Source organism: Paramacrobiotus metropolitanus, unplaced genomic scaffold, assembly GCF_019649055.1.
Source record: "Paramacrobiotus metropolitanus isolate TYO unplaced genomic scaffold, Prichtersi_v1.0 Parri_scaffold0000005, whole genome shotgun sequence".
Lineage (NCBI taxonomy): Eukaryota > Metazoa > Tardigrada > Eutardigrada > Parachela > Macrobiotidae > Paramacrobiotus > Paramacrobiotus metropolitanus.
The window spans coordinates 2,103,586-2,111,426 of record NW_026570225.1 but is presented as its reverse complement, the minus strand read 5'-3'; positions in this window follow the sequence as shown (position 1 = coordinate 2,111,426).

The window sequence follows — 7,841 nt, the reverse complement described above, 5'->3', positions numbered from 1 at the left end:
TCCAGGCATAGAAGTATATATCAGCCCGGCAGTGGGATAGGGCACCCAACAGCCCATCTGCACAGTGCACTCACACCTGCAACTTTAAGGAATGCCGCTGTGCCGACGCCACGAGAAGAGGAAACAAAACCGGTGGATAAACGAACGCCACGGCTAATGCTCATTGACCCCAACGTGATCCTAATCCCGATGAGCCCACAGGAATATTGTACACACTGAGGAAATCTATTCGAGGTATGAAACTAGGTTAAAGCGCCGATAAACGTTTCAGTTAGTAATCGATTCTCGCGTTGTGGGCTACGCGAGAAATGGAAGCAACCGTCACCAACGAGGAAGCATACGTGAGAACGACCTTACGCGAGGTATTCGTCTACAATGGACGACAAAAAGAATTTGAACCGATCAGTCGGTCCGCGGTTAAAAAATAACCTCGCAACGACACGCCACCAGTAAAACTTGGGCGTTTACTCACTTTCTTTGCATGCTACTTTCAGACGCTCGCGCTCCGTGACTATCCAATGATACAATGTTCTGATTTTTCACTCAGGTAGCTGCCGCCAATATCGAAGTGCAACTATACTAATTGCATATCAAAAGGTGTAAAAACAAATTCTTAACTTTTTGATGCTAAAGATGTGGCTGTTTATGGCGAACAGCAGCATAGGATCTGTGCGCAAAACCGTTTGGCTTGCAATCTATGCTAAGTCTATGAGAAAAGCAAACACTGACAATTTACTTTATTTCCCATGAACTGCCACTCGTTTGGAATCAAAAATCTCGTAATTTTTTTCTGGATCTTTGGAGATATTGGTTGGGCGATCCTGTTTCGTAATTCACGAGAAACGGGCGGTAGTACTGAGCATACGAAACATGCATAAACGGAGATCAGTTTGGAACAGGGAAAACAGTCCCTGCGCACAAGATGTTTTAAAACCGAGCCATCAACTTCTTTTTGTCGTACATTGTACGTATTGTTCCTTGCGTGCATTACGACGAGTACGAACTAGCGTTTATTCGAAAAGTTTACGGTGCATGAAAAAAACCGGTGGTCAGTGGGCCTTATATACCGGCTGTTTCGTTAAGTGACCTTTGGTGCGATTGACTCTCACTCTTCTATGTTCTACCTGCACCCAGCAATGGAATTAACGTGTATACGGGTAGAAACGACGGACGACCCGAACTCCACTGGTTTCGTTCAGTGATGCATACTAGCATGGCAGTACTATACTGATAGTACAAGTACTGATAGTACAAGAAACAGCCTCGGCTTCGCCTCCGCGTTTCTTGTGGTCCGTGGCCATTTTACTGAAATTTGAATGGATATTTATTAGAATAACATCTATATTTCGTCAAAACATGATCGGTACATGCAATAGGGCAAACACGAATTTCATATGAAAATCAGTTCATGATTCTCTCAACCTTGAAAGCACTCCCTTTGGCTGTACATACAGATAATTTTTACGATATCCCCTACTCGAACAGAAAGCCGAAAAATCAGTCTATAAGGTATGCAATTCGAAACAGTGTGATAGTGCGCCGGATCACTAGTTCGGTGACTCGTCACTTCACTGTCTCTTTTCACTGGAAAGTGGTGTATGCCCGGTAGTGTACGTCCGGTCAATAGTGGTGCCTCGATTACCTGCTTACCTAACCGGTTCTGTTCGCCGGACAGTAGTGGTTGCTTGGTTGCCTGCAAACCTAACGGACTCTGTGCACTCGACAGTAGTGGTAGCTCAGTCACCCGCTCACCTCCCGGGCTCTGTGCACGGGGCGGGCTTTGTACACTGGACAGTAGTGAGTCACTCGTTCCCTAACGGGCTCTGTACACTGAACAGTAGTGGTAGATCGGTCACTCGTTTATCTAACGGGCTTTCTGCGCCCGATAGCAGTGGTAGTTCGGTCACTCATATACGGTGTACAATAATGACAGCTTGGTTACTCGCTCAGCTACCGGGCTCTGGGCACGGACAGTAGTGGTAGCTCAGTCAATCGCTCCCTAACGGGCTTTATACACTGGACAGCAGTGACAGCTCGGTCACCCTCTCACCTCCCGGGCTCTGGGCACGGACGGGAATGGTAGCTCAGTCAATCGCTCCCTAACGGGCTTTGTACACTGGACAGTAGTGACAGCTCGGTCACCCTCTCACCTCCCGGGTTCTGGGCACGGACAGTAGTGGTAGCTCAGTCAATCGTTCCCTAACGGGCTTTGTGCACTGGACAGTAGTGACAGTTCGGTCACCCGCTCACCTACCGGGCTTCGTGCATCGAACTAATGTCAGCTCGGTCGTTGTGTTACATTGTGTTCAAAATTGTGTTACACTTATGTGACCCCAAAACGCGGGCAACCAGTTACTTATCTGTGTTTGTCTGTTGTGAACCCTTGCAACTTGAACATTGCCCAACGGAAACCCACAACCGATGTCTCAAACAAATGAGAAAAAAATGACAAGAATTTTGATACCAAACCAAACAGATTATTCTTCATGAGATCTAAGAGAAAATCGAGGCGTTTTCAAGGATTGCACAGGATTTGCATTCATGTTTTGGTTCCAGTTTCTACGCAGCAGAAATCTATGCTTTGTCTCCGACAAACTAAAATGGCTCGATTTTCTCTTGGATCTGATAAAGGAAAATCTGTTTGGTACCAAAAATCTTGTCGATTCGTTCTCATTTTTGAGATATCGGTGGATGGTTTCGCTGGGGAATGTGCAAGGTGTAAGTGTTTGAATTCAGCATGAATTGCGTGTTTCCTGTTTACTGGTCATTTTATTGGTCATTTGGTTCTGGCTAATATATTGCCGGTCGCGGACCAAATGTAACACAATTTTGAAGTCCGTTGTACGAGTACGATTATTATTATTATTTATCCGCCATGGTAACGCATTAGGAATTCTGGTGGCAGTTTCGGTATAAGGGGGAAAATGTTATGAGTAGCCAGTTTCGTTGGATGCTCGCAGTTTCGTTTCGCTCGTAACACAAGCCTGCATGATTGGACTGCAATGAGCATCCGATCAGCCGTAGCGCAAAACGCTTCTGGCGTTACGGTTTAAAATGCAGGTGAGTAAAATGCGGTCGGGTGCTCGCCGCAGTCCGATCGTGCAAGTTATGTTCACAGTACCAAAATTTCTTCGTATTCTGAGAATCAGCACTTCCATGAAGATCGGTCATAATTCTTATCTTATCATTCCTGTAAAAGAGCTACCATTTCTACAGCAGCGTTACCTTCCTGACCATGAGAGCACAGGGGTAGTATAGCACGCAGAAATTTTTGGGTTTACATTTATGCCTGTCGCACCCACATAATTATTCTGAACAACCTAAAGTGAAACCGTTAAGGGCCAAACTTAAGGACGGAAACTATTCTAAGCTGGCGAATGGGTTCGCCGATTTTCAACGCATTGTTCGACAATGATTTCAAAATCGTATCTTAGGTTACACCGTTACGGGTACGCATTTTGGCTTATTATTTTCTCATCACCTGACGTGATAGCGGTTACTGTACTTTGCTGGTAAGACCCAAAATTTTAAAACGTGAGGTGACAGTTAACTGGGACTTCCGAAAACTTACACATTAGAATGCTGTGCGTAGCCATTCAGTGAGATTACACCGCTGTTAGGCCATGCCGACATCGCACACGTTACACAAAATACCAAGCAGCGTGACGTCTTTCCTTCCACACTCTGTAGAGCATTCTCATGGAGCGGCTACAGTATTCCAAAGTAAGTACTGTAAATAAAATTTTGACTTGGCGAAAGTTCTTAATAAAATGCAGCAAAAGATACCACGGTTACCACGGCAAAACATATATAGTTACATCTGGTGTGAGTATATACGGCCGTGGCGTATATGTGTATCGTTAGTGCGCCTATGTGCATTTGGTGGCGGTGGCCGACGTACGGGCACCACATTATCCATAATCCCTGAAGTGACCCAAACAGAAGACCTTCGCTTCGCTTCAGTCGACGAGGTACGGTTTTGCAATAACATAGTACCTACAACATAATATTATGTATACTTCGCTACGTATACACGCATTTGTTTATCTAGCATTAAGCATGGCCCATACGATACGATATTTTTCCTTAGGGATATTGCATGGGTGATATTTTTCCTGTTCCCAAGAATGTCAAAACTACACTCGTTTTTAAAATTTTATTATTACGAAGTTTTCTAAAGTATTGTTTTTGGAAGATTTGATGGAACTTCCTGAACCGAATCGCCCAGACATACCGGACACTTTGTGAGTTTCCCAATAATCAATATTACACACTTCATATAAGTACAAAAATCTGTTTTGTTTGCAGATGTTCGCCAGAGGCCCATAATATGATCGATTTAATCCCCGCGCGAATTACGTCTTTTATCACAATAAATTGTTGGGCGTGCCAAGGATGCAGCAGCAGCGAGTTCGCAATGGAAGCTTTGGGATTCCGGAACAATTTCAAAATTTGTTTTTGTTTTAATCACTTCTTCAAGTCGGCTGAGGACCAACTTCCATTCGGAGGAACGAACGTAACGTGTGTACACATAGAATTACTGACCACGTACGCAATTTTATATTTTATCCTCTCTATGTACTCTTATTATGTACTCTTGTGTACTCTTAATACGTACTCTTATTTTGTACAACACATTATGGACAAAAAGGATGAGTGTGACTTTAGACAGATTTTAGATGGACCAAGACCCCAGTGTTAAACTCTTCACTCGCTGCGCACTGCCATTTACCATGACGGTAGATTTGTAAAAATCCTCAATTTATGAAAAACGGCACCGTAGATATCGCAAAACAAATGCGGCAACACCGATGGCTCAGCAAAGGCATCGGGACAGTGTTCCTTGACCTTCCAAAATACAACGCAAATCTCAGTTTATTCGCCATCATTTGGTAGGGAATGCTAATTTGTAGTACTAGTACTTGAGGTTTCCGACCAAGTTACAAGATATTCACCAGGGCATTATTTCCGCCTCCAAATTTAAAAAAATTTCCATATTGGTAAAAAGGTAGTAGACTACCGGCAAAGGTCAGTTGGGCGTGGTCTAACATCAATTAAATGAGTACATAGTATTGCATACTATTATTATGCAGTACTGGCATTTACCATAATATGTATTAGTATATTACTTTTGCCTCCACTGGACCATCCGCGGACCCTTCCAAATGTCATCAAGGACCGACATAACTCCAAAAACGCTTTCGGTGGTCCCATCTTGCCTGGCAATTGCTACATCATACATTTTTTAGAATCTTTTACTTACTAACTCCCGGTAGCGCTTCGAAAAATGTGTAACCGCTTCCCACAAAAAGGTCTAGAATTCCAAAAGAAAAATCCATGGGAAAACACGAAATTCAGATAATACAACAAATGCTTTTTGATATTAAGTGCCTTGTACGTATGAAAGTTAAACTACTACAGAGTACCTGTACGAAGCCAAACGCTTCGTAAGGATTATGGAATGACGCGGTGCGTGGAATGCACCCATATGCGTCGCCGTTTCACTCGTATACCGGCTAGACTACAGCGGGGTACATCCGTCAGCTGCATCGGTCTGTTCTTGAAACTGCTTGGTTGTTTAGAAGAGCGTTAAAGGAATCGGACACCCAGCACCAGTGTCTGGTTGTGTCGGGAAGAGCTTTTGTTAAAACGTTTTTTTGCCGCATTTTGGCTTACCTCCCTTTGACTTTTGCGCGCAATTATTTTTATTGTCATGTCAAGGTCATGCGCCAGTCTCTGGTTTGGTGAAATGCACAGTACGACCTATTGTGCGCCTTTTCCCGAGCGTTGAAGCGATAGTCATTATGAAATGCCCCGATTCCGTGTACGTCACATAATGTTTCATTGGTAATGATAAAGGCCTCAACTTTTGATACATAGAAAAACAGATCATTCCTATTACGTAGACAACAGCTGTGAGTCCCATTGGCGAGTTTAAGGAGGCGCACGGGAGCACGTGCCCCTCGGAATTTTTTAAAAGTGGGAACTATCGAAAAGTAAGGTGGGGGTATTGCTTAAGAATTATAACAGATTTGGCATAAAACCGCATAATTTACTATTTTTCGTTGAATCTGTAGCGATTTTTCAGTAAAACCGACTTTTAGCTCCGCGCGAAAGTAGCTCTTTATTGTACTTTCATGCATGGATTTTGGATTCCCGCACGAAATAGGCATAAAGTTCATCATTTTCTACAATGCTTTCTTTTCTACAATTAGCAATATTTTACTGTTTTTTTTTATAGAATTACTAGTAATTCCGCAGTTACAAAACTGCATCAGCTTCGTGCTAAAGTTTACGCTTTCTGTAGAGCGTAGACTCTATACATGATACAGCCTTAATACACGCCCTTTAGATTTCGCTGCCAAAAAGCTAGAACTATTTCTACTTTTTTAGTAGTTTCTAGCAGTTTTTGCTGCGTAATCGATCGTTAGCTTCCCGATTTGCGCGAAAATTAACAAACTACCCGCTTTTTGAACCGGCGACTTGCGTGACACGCAGTTTAACAAGTACTGTATAATTACGAGTAAGTACTTTTAAAAAATTTCATGCAGATCCTGCAGCATAATACTTTCTTTTGGGTTTCCGGGTTCTCAGTGTCCGTCTCAGTCCAGCCCAGAAGAGTTAAATTCACCTATTACAGTGACTTGTGTTGAGAATTGTGAGAGTAAGAAGCGAAAGTGAAGCAGTACAATGAAAAACGTATTCTACGAACCTGCGCTGACGTAAAAGAAAACGGTGTTTCTGTAAGCGAAGCTTGAAAAATCTGCGCGATCTCGCGAATAACTTTATGCACACGCCTAAAAAACCTTACGCCAGACTCGGAACAAGTATGGAAAGGGTTTTTAATCATTCTTGTCGTATTGCTAAGCAGTGTTTACTAACCTGTGATTTTTGCATGCTCACTAACCTGTGATGTTTAAATTTTGATTTGTGATTTTCTGTTATTTGTAATTGTCTTTTAGGAACGTAGTTTGATCCCGGTTGCTTGTGTGCTCATATCCGCACACGTAAATCGAGTACTCGCTGCAGCAGCAACATGTGTGGTTGATGAGTGAAATAAGTCAGCGTAGTGTAGTGGCTCTCGTGGCGTGGCTCCAGCGTTTCGTCAAAGGTTTTTTACAACTTAAATAACTAAAACACGGCTTAATCGATTTGAAAATTTTCAAGTACTCCGTAAAGAGCAAGTTGTGCTGAACATGCTGTACCAAAAAACTGGAAGAAAATCGGTTCTGGGACAAAGTAACTGATGCCTGGCCACTTGAAGGTATGTCGCCCATTGACTTAACATAAGTGGCCACTTGAAGGTCTCTACGGGTACTCATTTGATTGTCTCTGTTTTACGTCTAGCTGGAAGGATACAGCGATACTGGGAGTGCAGCCATGACCTTACTTCTGGTCTTTCTGGATGACTTGGATTTCGACCAGCTGCAGACCGTTAACCGCGTTTTACGGCCGATTTTCTTCTTTTCCTAAAACGTCTTCGTTTTTTTCGTGCAGGAGATGGCCATGTTTCTGGCTATCATTAACGAGACATATACGGCTGTCAAAGATCTGGCTACGAGTAGGAAGAGTTCTGATATTGGCGAATAAATCAAGGAAGGATTCGTGTGAATTTCGCTCAAGTTTAATTGGAAATCAGTGGGGAAAAAAAAACAAGAACTCTTAAGTCCACGATAAAGTCTTAGAACAGAGCGCCCTGGATGACTGGCATGCTGGCAGGACGACCTGAAGGATTTACCGCAGAAATCAAGACCGTCCTTGGCAACAGTGCGCTACTTCCGGGCCAGGCAAGTTGGTGTTTAACGTATCCCATGGACCATAATTATCGTTGTACTTATGTA